General features: G+C 46.4%; 1 protein-coding gene across 1 annotated transcript in view; it reads right to left on the minus strand.

Moving 5' to 3' along the window:
• LOC132864475 (NLR family CARD domain-containing protein 3-like) overlaps positions 1 to 16,881 on the minus strand; it is a 1,256,659-nt gene that overhangs the window by 1,056,465 nt on the left and 183,313 nt on the right. The gene's annotated exons all lie outside the window — the stretch shown is intronic.

Here is a 16,881-nt window from a genome sequence, read left to right on the forward strand (position 1 = left end):
CAACAAAAAAAAAGAAAAATAATAATAATAAAATAAAAGAGCCAAAAAGTTAACTTTTCATTCCAGAGGTGAAGGTTTGGGTTCGTTTTAGTTGCATGCACAGGATTAATTAATTGCATTAATAATTATGCCAGTGGAAGGTTCTCACAAGGACATTGAGACAGACATGTTTGTGTGTACCGCAACTTGGCCTAGTAGTTACTGTGTCCACCTCTCGAACATGACATTGTTTCAAAAATGTATACAGACTTGGTATCATGGGCAGCATGGTAGTATAGTGGTTAGCACTGTCACTTTGCAGCAAGAAGGTTCTGGGTTCAAGCCAGTGACTGATGGGGGCCTTTCTGTCTGGAGTTTGCATGTTCTCCCCCGTCTGCATGGTTTCCTCGGGGTACTCCAGTTTCCCCCACAGTTCAAAGACATGTGGTTAGGTTAACATGTGGCAGCCACGGCTTGAAAGTTGGGCTGAGGTGCCCTTGAGCGAGGGACCTAACCCACAACTGCTACTCAGGTGCTGTAGCATAGCTATGCACTACTCTGGGCATGTGTGTGTGCTTATTGCTCACTTGTGTCTGCACGTATGTGTTCACTGCATGAGATGGGTTAAAGGCAGAGGAGACATTTCTCTGTGTGATAAATAAAGTATTCTTGTTGGATGTGGTTATTGAGAAGAATTAGAAAAACAATTTCTGCTTTAGCAATTTTAATCCCAAGGCAATTTTAAGTTTTGTGATTAATGTTAAAACTTTATTTTCAGCTTCTGCACCTTTTCACAAGACCAATTTTGACCTATTTGTTGAGACAAAATGTATTGCTAATTTAAATGCATACATTAAAACAATGAGCCCCCCCCCATTGATTAGTTGCCATGAATGAGGCTTGCAGCTATTGGCATTACACTACTCTCACACACTATTAATATGACAATCACCTTGAACAAATATCTATTTCAAACATCTCTTAAAATGACCACCAAAACATGAGCAGTCATTAATGCAGTTAATGATGACACTCGGCTGGAACAGGATTAATGACTAGTTGAGTGGGAGGAGACTCCAGTCATAGTGAGGACAAAAGACAAAATAAAAGGCCACTATTTCTTATTAGCTAGATGTTGGTGTGTGTAGTTAGGTGAAAATGCTAACTATAGGAGTAAGTTTGGTGTTTGTGGGGCTTTTTTTTTTGGGAGTTCTGTTTGCCTTCCTGTGACATGTGAAATTTCCCCCTCAAGCTCCTTGGTGTCCTGTGGTGCCTACTTTGCAGCCACAGATACCTGGCCAGGTTGACAAATGCCAAGTGCAAGACTATGAAAGGGTTCTCTGTGGAGAACTTGGCACAAATGCTTCTCAATGCAATGCTATAAACTGTTTTGGTCAGGCATGTTATGGGAAAACTGGTAAGTTTAGCATCTGATTTGACTTTTTTTTTTTTTTTTTTGCCAGCGACTGTCCATTGTACCCTTGACGGCCAGTTTGTGTTGGTGGCCAGGGACCCAACAGTTCCCAGGATAAGCCTAGATCCCATCAGTCTATTTGGAAGAAACACAGGACCCTGTAGTCCTGTTGACTCTAATACAGCTTTTGTTATATACCAGTTTCCTGTAACTGCTTGTGGGACTACCATGAAGGTTTGCAATCCCCCCCCCCCCAACTTTAATTTGTTGGTATGTTTAGAAGGCATGCTCTCCACTCTATCCAGGTACAAGGTGGTTATGTGGTCTGAAAACAAAATGGTCTCTTCCTATGAAGGCGGAGTTGGTCCTGTGGCTCAATTACAAGGGACTTTCACCATGAGTAAACACTTTTTTTTTTTTTTTTTGGCTGAGGATTCTTGAAGGCTTTTCCTGATGTAGTGTCTTCCTCTGTAGGTTTTATTTCCAGTGTAAATATTCTGGTGGTGGCTCTGGCTGTGTGCTCAACAGCTAATCTTGATCCTCTGCCTGTCATTGCTTCTGGACTGTTACAAGTAGAACTAAGAATAGGAAAAGGTTCATGTCAGAGGGTTGTGAAGGTGAGCAATTTCTGGCTATTAACCTGCAGCCTGAATCTGTCCATGGCTTCAGGAACTGATTCCCCTGCCTTGTCTCCAACAGAACAAGTAGCCTATACCTACTACAGTGCTACTGACTACCCTGTGACCAAGGTTCTGAGGGAGCCTGTGTACGTTGAGGTGCACATTGCTGGGAGAACAGACCCAAATATTGTCCTGGTTTTGGGTAGCTGCTGGGCAATTACTTCCCCCACAGCCTTCCCCAGTGGGACCTTCTGGTGAAGGGGTAAGTCCTGCCCATGTCTCATTTGTGTAGTCCAGTCCCTGTGCTGAACAAGTGACAACCTTGTCTATTCCATAGATGTCCATACAAGGATGACCGCTATTTGACCAAGCTGATCCCAGTGACTGGACTTGCATACCCTACCCATTACAGATTTGTCCTGAGGATGTTTGTTTGTGGATCAGACCTCTGGCTCCACTGCAGGAGATGGTAAAGGCCTGCTTTAGCTTTGTCCTTGTTTACAAGAAATAGGTTCTATTGCTTATCTTTCTTCTTAGCTCTACATCCACTGCAGTACATCCGTTTGTCTTCCAACTGCACGAGACCCCTGTGAACCAATGTGCACCAGAGGAAGTAGGTAGACCCCTTCACACTACTTGCTTCTTCCTTTGACTGGTTTATGGACTGGCTTTTCTCCTCAGGAAGAGATGTTGCTGCAGCAGAAGGAAGCTCTCCTGGTGCATCAGCAATAGTGTCTAGTGGAGGTGTGATCTTTACCCAAGTTCAGGATGACTCTCTTTTGAAATAAGGATGTACTACTGTAATTGTGGTTTGACTTGTTTCTCAAGTGCATCATGTTGGCTGTGGATATGTGAACTATTCCTCTATCCTTGAATACAACTGGTGCAACAAATGAGCCACTGGTAAACTAGTACATGTTTCAACTTGGTGTGAAGAACTGCATAGTTCTTCTAGACCAACTAGGTACAGGGTGCACAGTCCTTTCTGGAAAGGGCCAGTGAGTGAAGCTGCAACTACACTTGCCCTTTTTGTGGGTGAGGGTGGATAACCCTTGGTTTCTTGGAATTAAAATAAACTGTCTCTTGCCTGTGGTTCTTCTGTGGCTATTTTCACAAGGTGGTTGTTAGGCAAACTGTAAACAGAGTAGTACCTTGTTCTGTGGACATCCAGCATGTTTGAGCAAAGGTACAGGTCATGGCCCATGTTTGAAACCCATGGGTAGCAGTTGCAGACCTCATGGGTTATTGACTCCAGTTACTTATTGAAGTTTGTCTTTTTATATTACTAGGTGAACACTTTCACAACTTTGTGTCCCACAAACATGTCTGCCTTATTGATTTCTCTCCCTGACCTCATCCCTAGTATTGGCCTGATTTACTTTATCAATGGTTCTTGCCTTCATGAACTTGATTAGTTGTAATGCCACCCTTTCTTTTGTACTGTTAGGATGCCATTTCCTGGTAGTTGTACAGTACATGTTCAAACACATATCCACCAGGGGGCACTGGCTTGCTGAAACTCTACTGGTTTGGCTATGCTGGGCCTATATAAGCTTACAAGCAAGAATGTATGGGAGATCACTTTTGTTTGAATGAGAAGACAGCCAACTATTGTGATTGCTGAACTTTACAGTGGATTTGTTTCGCCTCCCTTTTGGATTTAAGTTGGAAATATGTTTTCTTTCGTTTATTTTACTTTTGGGGGGGTTTCCCCAAACATGAGCTTTGGAGGGGAGTGGAGAAGGAGCAGCTCTGTGCGTGAGCTCTCCGTCTATGTGAGACACTGCTTGTGTTGGCACAGAGGCCTGGTGACAAGTCTGTGCCCTTTGGTTACATCCACTTTAGTATCATACATACGATCACGTTATCACATACATTTACGTTAGGGGGTTCAGGTTGTTTGTATCTGGCTTCTTAATGGTACAAAAGATGAGCTCAAACTATAGCTATTCTAATCTCTGTAGCTTACATTTAGGTATGTTAATACCTTGGCATGACTTTAAAAGTAGTCTTTATTGGATTTTCTCAACCTCAAGACTGGCCATTTTCTTACAGTAGTGAATTCCTATAAATTCTGTTTAAAACAAGATTGGGTGCTGAATGAACAAAGAGGATCTGTTGGACAGGTGCAGCATTAAGAGGCCTTGGCAAATTTTGCTTCCCCCTGTTACTAAAATCAACTTGAACCCTTGATCTGTATCTAAAAGTGCAGTAACTCAGCAAATTGTATGATCTAAAGCTTGTCAAACTTATTGTGTAAATGCTCACATGAATGAGAATTTGTGGATAAATGCTTGCACCTAACTTAATTGCAGTGCAATGTTACTTGTGACGTACCTGCTCAAGGGTGAGGTTTTTAATTTATTTTTTAAAAAGTCTAGCTGGGTCACTGGGCATGTTACTGTGGGTGTGGTACCATCTCTGCCTGTAGAGTGCAGATTTCTTTATGGGAAATGACTTAGCAGGCAGCCAGGTCTGTGTAACCCCTGTTGCCAGTCTTGTGCCATGTGAGTCACCTGACATTCTGGCTTTGGAGACAGAGTGCCCTGAAATTTTTCTGGCTTGTGTAGTCACCATTCTGTCTTGACAGAAGGCAAGCTCTCTGGAATCAGTTGAGCCTATTGAGTTGACAGATATTTTCTTTGCTGCTCTAGATGGGTTGCCTAATGCCCAACAGTATAGCTGTGAGGTTCTTATTGTTGGACAGGAGGAGGACCTAGTTTTGTTGTCTTAGACATGGTGCCTTTAGTTTTGAAGAGAGCAGGGACATGGCTCAAGGCTTCTACTTGCGAGATGAAGTGCTGATGCAGAAGTAGAGGCCTCCAGATTGGTCGGCTATTGAAGTCTGGAGTGTTGATCAAGTGGTGTTGCCTAAGAACTTCAGAGCACAAGTACTGCGCTTAACCCATGAGGTTCCAATGGCTGGCCACCTGGGTATTAGGAAGACCGAAGCCAAGATTCTTAATGTTTCTATTGACCTCACTTGCATAAGGATGTGGTGGCATCTTGTAGGTCTTGCCATGCCTGCCAGATAGTGGAAAGTCTGGTTGGGTTTGCCATTAGCTCCATTATGTCCTCTGCCTGTTGTGGAGGAGCCCTTCTCTTGTGATTTGTGTAGGTCCTTTTACCCAAAACTAATAGTAGAGCAGATAAGCAGATGAATCGTGCACAAGATGATAAAAGCATGAAACTTTCAGGGTTTGTTCTTGAGGGCATAACAATTAATAAGAGCTGTAGGTGCTCTCAGTTTGACCTTGGAGGTCAATTAGAGGCCATTGAGGTCATCAATAGGACATTTCTATGCATGAGAGCTGAAATGGGTGTGTTTTTGGGAGCAATTTTGCTAAAAATGTACAGTAAGTATAAATATGCATGTATTAAGGCATAATCAAGTAAATAAACAAATGGATATACACCCATAGAGGTAAATGAATGAAATAAACAAAAAACGTAATGATAATAACTTAAAATTGGGAAATGGCAAATGAACTGTAACTGATAGATACCCAGGTAAACTACATAAATTTAATCATTAAACTGGAAGGATTTATGTTAGTGAAAACAAAACAGAATTGTTCCACTTTCTGTTCAAATTGCTGCCATGGCATTAGCTCCTGGCAAAGAAGTATATGCCACAAACGAAAAAAAAATGTCCTCAGCTCTCCTGTTGACTGTGATGTAAGTAATTTGGTTCTATGCACTCAAGAGGAGGCAGACACAAGGCTATTCCTTCATGTGGCAGATGCTGCTAAAAAGGGACTTAAGAATGTGTTGGTTAGAACAGTGGATTCAGATGTGGTCGTCTTGGCAGTAGCTGTATTTCAGAAAGTTGACCTTGAAGAAATGTGGATAGCCTTTGGAATTGGTAGCAATTTTCTGCTATATTAGCATCTACAAGGTGGTTGCTGCTCTTGGTCCTTCCACTAGCGATGCTTTGCTCGCATTTCATTCTTTCACTGGCTGTGATACAACATCAGCATTCTGTGGCCATGGTAAAAAGACTGCTTGGGACACGTGGCTTGTGTACCCAGAAGTCATGGAGGCTTTTCACGAGATGTTGCAAATGCCACAAGAACTGAGTGACCTGTCTTTGTCACAGCTGGAACGCTTTGTTCTCATTTATGACAGAACAAATGCATGTGTAGGTGTCAATGAGGCACGGAAACATCTTTTCACACGAAAGTCAAGATCGTTGGAAAACATCCCCCCCCCCCCCCACACACACACACACACAAGCTGCTTTGAGACAACACATCAAACGAGCCATGTATCAGGCTCATGTATGGAACCTTGCCTTGGTTATTAGGCCCCAGTTGCCAAGTCCTTCAGACTGGGGATGGGTTAAGTCACGATGGATGGCAGCCACTTTGGACAACACTACCTGAGGCCTCACAGTTGTGCTATGAGCTTTTGCATTGTGGTTGCAAAAAGGGCTGTTGTGGTCACTGCAAATGCAAAAAGGCAGAATTGAAGTGTACTGCCCTTTGTGCATGTTCTGGAGACTGCAATGATTAGAATACTCACATTAGGCCTGTGTCACTTGTATCATTCATTTGGAAGTCATTTTACAATTACAAAGTATATACTGCTTGGCAATATGCTACAAAATCATAAGTTGTTGAAATTGACATAACACATCATGTATTTTAGAGTGACCATCTTAACCTTGACTTCTAAGTGTAATATCACTATAAATGGACCTTCATGACCTAGAAAAATGGAAATCCACATGTAATTACAATTTTTGTCACACTTGTATGATAAAATGCCCCAATTTTTAATCCTGTCCATTGAAATTGCACATAAGGGTCGATGACCTCCAAGGTCAAACAGAGTGCCTCCAGATCTTAAATTAATTGTTATGCCCTGGAGAACAAACCCTGAAAGTTTCATGCTTTTATCATGTGTACAATTCTTATGTTTATAGGGCCTTAACAGCTCTACTATAAGGCAATGAGTATCTTTTGAGCATTTATGATGCCACATGACTTCCTGAGGCTGTGCCTCTTAGGAATATAAAAGCAAAGTTGGTGCTGGATGCTTAGTTTCTTTTCTCAGTTTGGGCTTCTAAAGCAGGTACAGTCAGATTAGGGATCAAACTTTTGTCTCTGGGGTATTTCAGGATGTTCTTTGTGAATTGGGTATAGAGCAGGTTACTTTATCAGCATACCATCCACAGTCTTGGACAATTGAACATTACCATCAAACACTTAAGACTGTGATTTAAGGCTTACTCAGTTCAATATATGGGGGATTTGGGATGCAGCCCTCCCCCTTTTTCTGTTTGCACTGAGCGTGAGTGAAGCTACAGGTTTTACACCTTTTGCAGTTGTCAGGTCCAAAGACATCTGTGGACCTTTTAAAGATGGTTAAGAAAAAGTTTAAGGAGTCCAGCGAAGAGAATGTGTTGCAATATGTGGCGAAGCTCCAAGACCATTTGGTGGCAACTTGTCAAGTGGCCTGTGAGAATCTGCAGTGGGCTCAGGTTTGCATGAAGGCTCAGTATGATAAGAGCCATTGAAAGATATATTTCTGGCCTGGTGACAGTCTTGGTGCTCCTGCCTATGTGAGGGAATAGCTTGAGCACATGATTGTGTGATCTTTACACAATAGTTCCTGTCACCAATCTTTTCTATGTGGTCAGCATGCCTGATCCTGGGATTTGCTGGATCTATTGAAACTGCAGGATCTGGATCGCAGGATCTGCTGAAATCATATGTGGACTGGGCAGAGCAGGTAGTGCCAGTGGCATGTTTCAGCTTCAGATGGGCCTGAGGTCCCAGATGAGATGGTGGCTGTTGAACTAGTCAGTGCACACCCGTAACTTTGAGGCCCTGATTAACTTTTCACAACTTGGTAGTCATCTAACTGAGTCAGCAAGCTGATATGACTGTTTTGATACAGGATTTTGTAGGTTTGTTCAAAGATACCCCAGGCCATACAAATGTTGCCTCTCATTATGTGAACACTGGTGATACACTGCCTATAAAACATCCTAATAGGTTACTGCCTGCTAAGCTCAAAGGTTGAAGAGGAATTGGAATACATGATTCAAATAGGGGTGGTAGACTGCTGGGTCAGCATGACTGGAGCTCGCTAGTTGTGCTGGTGTGAAAAACCGATGGGTTGACACATTTCTGTATTGATTAACAGCAGGTAAACAGGGTCACTGAAACTGATGCATTTCCAATCCTGCATCTGAAGGATTGCATAGACCGCATTGGCCGGGCCCAGTTTGTGACAAAGCTAGATCTCCTTAAAGGATATTTGCAAAGGCCTCTCGCTCCCTGGGCACAGGAACTCTGCATTTGTAACTCCCTCTGGTCTTTATAGGTGTAAAGCCCTCCCATTTGACATGAAAAATGTACCAGCCACCTTTCAGAGGGCTATGAATCTTATTATAGCTGGTTTACCTAATGTAACTTTATCTTGATGTGGTGATATACAATACATCTTGGTGTGACCATGTTCAGCATGTGCAGGCATTGTTTGAAAACTTCAGCAGGCTAATTTAATGGTTAACCTGCCAATGTGAGTTCAGCAGGGGTCAGGTTACTTGGGTCAACATGTTGGCTAGGGGTTAGTGTTGCTGAAGCATGCTAAGATACAAACCATTTTGGGTCTTCCAGTGCCTAGAACACAGCATGAACTTATGAGAATTCTTGGCATGTGTGGGTCCTATTGCAAATTTGTTCCAAACTTTGCTGCAATAATGGAATCATTGACCAACGTGCTCAAGAAAGGTGTGACGTTTAAGTGGTCAGACCATTGTCAGTCAGCATTTGATCAAATAAAGGCAATCTTGTCCTGTGAGCCTGTGTTGAAGGCACTGGGCTTTGAGGTTCCTTTGAAATTGGCTGTGGATGCCTGTGATGTGGGAATCAGGGTGGTTGTTACAGGTTGATCAGGGTTTTGACAGGCCAGTAGCCTACTTCTCTAAAAAGCTTGATTAGACATCAGCAAGCATATTCAACCACTGATAAGGAAGCATTGGCACTTGTTCTTACAGTGTACCATTTTGAGTTCTATTTGTCTAGCACTGGTGGTGATGGTGGTTCTTACAGATCACCAGCCACTCATGTTTGTGGCCAATTTTTGAATCTCAAATGCCAGGATGTTTAGATGGAGCGTTGTGTTGAAGTATAGAAAAGCTCTTAGTGCTGCTAGATCAACATATCTCTCCACCCTAATAGAAGATAAAAAATAATCCTAGATTCCTATTTAATACTGTAGCAAAATTAACCAGGAAAAAGACCACTATAGACATGTGCACACCTGCAGTATGTAGTAGCAACATTTTTTTCAATTATAAAATTGAAAATATCAGAACTCAAACTACTAATTTAAGGCCTGACAATTTAAGTAACCCTGTAGTTAACATGGTCAGATCAGCAATTACTCCCCTTAGAATTCAAACTAATTTAATTAATCGCCATCAAAATCCTCAACTTGTGTACTAGATCCCTTACCTATATGACTATTCAAACGGATAATACCTGAAGTAATTGAACCACTTCTAAAAATAAATTCTTCTCTAGGATTGGCTATGTACCCAAATCCTTTAGGCTGCTGGGCCATAGAAGGTTCACGCTGCACGCTACACGCTACACGTTCACGTGAAGAACCGGACCCTGGGCCATTAAACTTCATGCTTGGATGTTCACGTGTTGCGTCTGTTCTACTTTGACTGAGTAATACAACAATAACCAACAATATGGACTCTTCGGATGACGACGATTGCCTCATTCTGCTTTTACTGAGACAGAGGAAGAGAAAAAGGAACAGAATTTGGAGCCGAGAACACTTCCTTCTGAGAGAAACCCGTGGTGAATTTCACCGAAAATTCTATAATCTGCTTGACAATCCCGATGAAGAACTATTTTTCAATTATACCATTCAATTATATTTTTTCTGAAGTTTTCCCCTGAAAGCATAGTTATCTCCCTAGACCCGTTCTGATTGGCTGGCGCGGCGGTGACCGCATGCATTGACTGGAATTTCCATCTTCACGCCTAGAAAAAAGTGTGCATGTTCATTTCACGCTTCACGCGTGAAGTGTGCAGCGTGCAACGTGAACGCCGTTCTATGGCCCAGAGCAAGTCATGCTACGTTTGTCCACTTTTCTTTACACGCGTGTAGCGTGTAGTGTGCAGCATGCAGCATGCAGCGTGAACCTTCTATGGCCCAGCAGCCTTAAACAAGCAGTTATTAAACCCCTGACCTCTATCCCTGTCAGCTGTCCAATTATCAGCCAATATCAAACTTCCCCTTTATCTCAAAGATCCTTGAAAAAGCTGTGGCACAGCAGTTCTGCTCCTATTCACGTAGGAATAACATCCATGAAGTGCATCAGTCAGGATTTAGACCTCATCATAGCACAGACAGCATTGGTGAAAGTAAATGATGTACTGTTGGCATCTGATCAGGGCTGTGTCTCGTTACTTGACCTTAGTGCAGCATTTAATACCATTGATCATTCCATTCTTCTGGATAGACTAGAAAATATTGTGGAAGTAAAGGGAATGGCCCTCTCCTGGCTCAGCTCTTATTTAACTGATGGCTATCAGTATATTGATGTAAAATTCCCCCCCGGACATACTGAAGTAAAGTTTGGTGTTCCGCAAGGTTTTGTCTTGGGCCCATTGCTTTGTTTCTTTATATATGTTACCTCTGGGTGATATAAGCATGGTATTAGTTTCCATCGTTATGCTGATGATGCACAGTTGTATGTTTCTGCAGAACCAGATTGTGGCAGTTCGTGTAAATGGGTGGAGCACAGAAGGACAGCAGGACAGAACTGAGTTCACAAAAACTCTTTATTCAGCTTTTCAGCTGCAAACGCGCGCACACACATCAGCTGTCTGGTTGTGGAGAGAGTCCCTCTGCTCTCACTCTCTCTCCTTAAGAAGGGCGCAGTCACTGGGAAGACACACAAACACATCAATTAACAACAGGTGTAGTGATTCTGCCACTTAACTTCCCCGACTCCGCTCTCCTGTCACAGACCGATGCTAGACCATGCCCCCGCTGCCACATACCCCCACCGCCCGACTCAGGCCGGGCAGCCGTCCGGCCCGCAGCCGACTCCCCCCCCCCTTGACGGGAGAGGAAGTCTGCCACGACCATCTGCACCCCTGGCCTGTGGATCACCTTGAAGTTAAAGGGTTGGAGTGCCAGATACCAACGGGTGATCCGCACATTGGCATCCTTCATGTGGTGGAGCCACTGGAGGGGCGTGTGGTCCGAACAGAGGGTGAAAGGGCGTCCCAGCAGGTAGTACCGGAGGGCGAGGACTGCCCACTTGATCACCAGGCACTCCTTCTCGATGGTACTGTAGCGCCCCTCACGCACCGACAGCTTGCGGCTAATGTACAAGACAGGGCCATCCTCCCCCTCCACCTGCTGGGACAAAACAGCCCCCAGCCCTCTGTCCGACGCATCCGTCTGCAACATAAAGGGGAGAGAAAAGTCAGGGGAGTGTAAAAGTGGCCCCCCCACACAGTGCAACTTTAACCTTAGAAAAAGCCTGCTGGCATTGCTCCGTCCACTGGACCGGATCTGGTGCTCCCTTTTTAGTGAGATCAGTCAGTGGACTGGTGACGTCCGAATAATTAGGTATAAACCTACGATAATAGCCAGCCAGCCCCAGGAACTGTCTCACCCCCTTTTTGGTCTTGGGCCTCGGGCAGGCCGCAATCGCTGCAGTCTTGTTAATTTGGGGACGCACCTGCCCGTTGCCCAAGTGGAAGCCCAGATACCGTACTTCCACCCGCCCAATCGCACACTTCTTCGGGTTGGCCGTGAGACCCGCCCGCCTCAGTGACCTAAGGACGGCCCTCAGGTGTTGTAGGTGCCACGGCCAGTCATTACTATAAATAATGATATCATCTAAGTACGCGGCCGCATAGGTGGTGTGGGGGTGGAGGACCCTGTCCATCAGCCGCTGAAACGTAGCAGGCGCCCCAAACAGCCCAAAAGGAAGTGTGACGAATTGGTGTAAGCCGAACGGTGTGGAAAAGGCCGTTTTTTCACGGGATAATGGAGTCAAGGGGATCTGCCAATAACCCTTTGTTAAATCCAGTGTCGAGTAAAAACGAGCCATGCCTAGCCGATCGAGCAACTCATCAATACGAGGCATTGGGTACGCATCGAATTTAGACACCGCGTTTACTTTTCTATAGTCCACACAGAACCAGACCGACCCGTCGGCCTTGGGTACCAAGACCACCGGGCTGCTCCAGTCACTGTGGGACTCCTCGATGATGCCCATTTCGAGCATGGCCTCGAGTTCTTCCCGAACCACCTTTTTCTTGTGTTCGGGTAATCTGTAAGGGCGGCTACGCACTACCACCCCCGGGGGCGTCTCAATGTGGTGCTCTATGAGGTTAGTGCGGCCAGGCAGGGGTGAAAACTCGGTCTGCAACTGGGCAACCTCCCCGAGTTGGGTCGGGGAGAGGTGGTCTCCACAGGGGACCGGAGAGGGACGTGATGCTAATGTTCCTTTTTGAACCTCCGGCCCCAGCTCCGCCTTCTCCGGAACCACCGACACCAACGCCACGGGGACCTCCTCGTTCCAGAGTTTGAGTAGGTTGAGGTGGTAAATCTGTAGCGCCCCACCCCTGTCCATTTGCCTCACCTCATAGTCGACATCCCCGACTCGCCGTGTGACCTCAAAGGGCCCTTGCCACTTGGCGACTAATTTAGAGCTCGATGTGGGCAACAGTATGAGTACTTTCTCTCCTGGTGCAAACTCTCTAAGGTGCGTACCCTTGTCGTACAGGCGGGTTTGCCATTCTTGGGCCTGCCGCAAATTCTCCTGGGTTAGTTGTGAGTGTGTGGAGTTTTGCACGCAGGTCAATAACGTATTGAATTTCATTTTTGCTTGGTGAAGGTTCCTCCTCCCAATTTTCTCGCAGCATGTCTAAAATGCCACGCGGCTTACGCCCATATAATTCAAACGGGGAGAACCCCGTGGAGGCTTGGGGGACCTCTCGCACTGCAAAGAGCAAGGGTTCGAGCCATTTATCTCAGTTACGCACATCCTCACTTACAAATTTTTGTTTTTAAGGGTGCGATTAAACCGTTCCACTAAGCCGTCCATTTGTGGGTGATAAACGCTGGTGCGGATCGGCTTAATACCTAATAACCCATACAGTTCATTCAGTGTTCGTGACATAAACGAGGTGCCTTGATCAGTCAGAATCTCTTTTTGGGATTCCAACTCGGGAGATGATGCGGAAGAGCGCCTCCGCAATACTGCGTGCTGAGATATTGCGAAGAGGCACTGCTTCTGGGTATCGCGTTGCATAGTCCACCAGAACTAATATAAAGTGGTACCCTCGTGTTGACCGATCTAATGGCCCGACGAGATCCATCCCCATTCTTTCGAACGGGGTCTCGATTAACAGTAGAGGGCACAAAGGCGCTTTTGGAATGGCTGCTGGATTTACTAACTGGCATTCGCGGCATGCCGTACACCACCTACGGACATCGCCGCGAATCCCCGGCCAGTAGAATCGGGCCATTATGCGGGCTAGTGTTTTATCCTGCCCTAAGTGTCCAGCCATGGGATTAAAGTGAGCCACCTGGAATACCAATTCCCGGCAGCTCTTCGGAATTAAAAGCTGCGTGACTCGCTCTTTAGTTTGAGTGTCCTGCGTCACTCGGTATAATCTATCCTTCATAATCGCGAAGTAGGGGAAGGACAGGGTGGCATTCGGCTGGAGCGTTTGACCATCGATTACTCTCACTTGGTCAAAAGCATGCCACAGAGTCTCGTCTCGCGATTGCTCTAACGGGAAATCTGTGAGGGATTCCCCAATAGAGAGAGGAGGAGCCAGCGGCTCCTCACTCTGGCGCGGAGATGACGTAGACGGCTCTGTGACAGCTGCTCCCGCCAAAGTGACACCAGGACCTCCCCCTGTCAAATGGCAGGACCCACTCTTGACTGTGTCATTAAACCCCGAAATCCCGGCCAATCAGTCCCCAAAATTAAAGAGTGGGTAAGGCGAGGATTAACCGCCGCCTTCACTATAAATTTTTCCCCTCTGAAAATAATGTGGACCGACACTAAAGGGTAGTTGTGAACATCCCCGTGCACACACACCTTCACCAATTGTGCTCCCCCCAATGCCTCGTCTTGCAGCAGGTTTTGGTGGATTGAGGTCTGATTACAGCCCGAATCCACCAACGTCTGATATGTATCCCCTTGGATACTCACCGGTATGCGATACGCTCTGGCCCAATCAAGGGCGGCTCCTGGCGCATTGGGGATCCAAACCACCGCGCCCACCTCCATTATCGAGCACTGCTGTTGGAGGTGGCCCGGTTCCCCGCAGTGCCAGCAAACCGGCCCGGGCTTCCTCTCTGCACTAGTGCTCTGGGGCTCACTCACCTAAGGGGGGGGGAGAGACAGACACAGAAGGGAGACACGGAAGGCCACCGCGGGTGCGGTGGGCTGGCTGAGGTGGCGCCGGCCCCCATCTCCCCGGTGGGGGAATGGGGCGAGGAGAAGACACAGGAGGAGGGGGGAGAGAGAGAGAAAAGAGGTCGTCTGCTGTCCTGCCGTCGGGACAGCCGCCAGATGATCCTCTGCCAGCTCGATTGCCTGATCCAGCGATGCCGGGTGGTGGCACTGGACCCACTCTGCGGTTCCCGCTGGTAGATGCTCGACGAACTGTTCCAGTACCACCTGGTCGATGATCCCCTCGGCGTCGCAGCTGTCGGCCCTCAACCACTGCCAGCAGGCATCCCGGAGTTGCTGGCCAAACGCGAACGGCCGGCTGACTTCCTCCAAGCGCGGAAACGCTGATGATGTTGCTCCGGGGTGCGTCCCATCCGCTGGAGGACGGCCCGGCGAAGGTCCGCGTAGGCCAGCCGGCGGTCGGCGGGGAGCTGTAGCGCGGCCAGCTGCGCCTCTCCCATTAGCAGGGGGAGGAGGCGCGCCGCTCGCTGTTCCACCGGCCACCCCGAGGTCTCTGCTACCTGCTCAAAGAGCGTGAAGAATGCCTCGGGGTCGTCCTGTGGGCCCATCTTCGTGAGGGTGAGGGCCCGCGGCGGTGGAGTTGGTGGACCCTGCCGACACGAGGAGGTGCCGGAATGCCCGACGATCTTCCTGTTGCGCCAGCACCAGGGCCTCGAACCGTTGTTCTTGCTCCTTTCGGAGGGCGAGCATTACCTGGTGCTGGCTCTGTTGAGTCGTGGTGAGGGCATGGATCAGGTTGGCGAAGGTGGAGGACTCCATGGGGCTGTTGTCTTCTGTGCTCATTCCCGGGTTTCGGCACCACTGTGGCAGTTCGTGTAAATGGGTGGAGCACAGAAGGACGGCAGGACAGAACTGAGTTCACAAAAACTCTTTTATTCAGCTTTTTAGCTGCAAACACCCACTCAGACACATGCGCACACATCAGCTGTCTGGTTGTGGAGAGACTCCCTCTGCTCTCACTCTCTCTCCTTAAGAAGGGTGCAGTCACTGGGAAGACACAAACACATCAATTAACAACAGGTGTAGTGATTCTGCCACTTAACTTCCCCGACTCCACCCTCCTGTCACAGACCGATGCTAGACCACGCCCCCGCTGCCACACAGATGTGAGACTAGCTTAATAGAATTGAGGAATGTGTAAAGGACAGACACTAGATGCTTAACTTCCTTCTGATTAACTCTAAGACTGAAGTACTTGTACTAGGACCACATGCAGCTAGAAGTAGGGTTTCTGATTACACAGTAACTCTGGATGGCCTTTGTTCACATGCAGCCACAGGACATTGGGGTGATTTATTGACCCCAGTCTTTCATTCGAAACTCATTGATAACATTACCTGGATAGCTTTCTTTCATCTCAGAAATATCGCTAAGAAATTTGTCACTACACAACACAAACTAGTTCATGCTTTTATTACCTCCAGGTTGGATTATCGTAATGCCTTACTGTCCAGATGTTCTAATAAGTGCATAAACAAGCTCCAGTTAGTTAATGTAGCAGCAAGAGTCCTTACTAGAACTAGAAAAGATGACATCACCCCTGTCTTATCCACACTGCATTGGCTCCCAATCAAATCTTTTATTGTTTTATAAAATACTACTATTGACTTTTTTTTTTTTAAAGCACTTGATGGTCTTGCACCACAGTACCTGAGCAAACTTCTGGTCCTTTATGACCTGCCATGTCTACATAGATCAAAAGGTGTAGGCTATCTGCTGGTACCTAATATAGTGAAGGCTACATCAGGGGGCAGAGACTTTGTAAGAAAAGCCCCACAGTTATGGAACTATACTTGCCTTCCAAGTAGTGTTTGGGACTCCAACACAGTCTCAGCATTTAAATCTAGGCTGAAAACATTTTGGTCAAGCCTTTTAATTATTAGGTAAAGTAGTAGATCCAGAGGGTTCTCAGGTATAGTGTTTTGGTAAACTGGGATGTACAGCCCCCACCCAAATGAGGATGGGATGTATGGATGCTGTCAGCCCCCACTAGAGTTTGACAGTGTAGTGACTGGCTGGTTTATGTCCTGTGGCACCCTCATGCCTGTTACCTTATGGCTCTTGCCTTTTAGTTATGCGTCATTAGTTTTGCCAGAGTCCCTGCTTGCACTTGATGCAAAATGTATACTGTTCCTACTCATCAGGTGACATTGGGCATACCCAACAACCTCCCCAACTCTGTCTGCCCCTCTGAGTTACATGTCAATCCTGAGATCAAGATGCTGGCCTCTTCTGCTCCTCAGACCTGCCTGATCCATCCTGATGCCTTGTGTCTGGTTGGAGTCTAATCATATCACTCCTGTGGAGGACAGCCCCATATGGACAGTTGAAAGTCACGCTTGGAGGATGGCTCTGGACACCTACAGCAATGCTTTTATGGCTGA

Source organism: Neoarius graeffei, chromosome 17 (genome assembly GCF_027579695.1).
Source record: "Neoarius graeffei isolate fNeoGra1 chromosome 17, fNeoGra1.pri, whole genome shotgun sequence".
In the NCBI taxonomy this organism is placed as follows: Eukaryota; Metazoa; Chordata; class Actinopteri; order Siluriformes; family Ariidae; genus Neoarius; species Neoarius graeffei.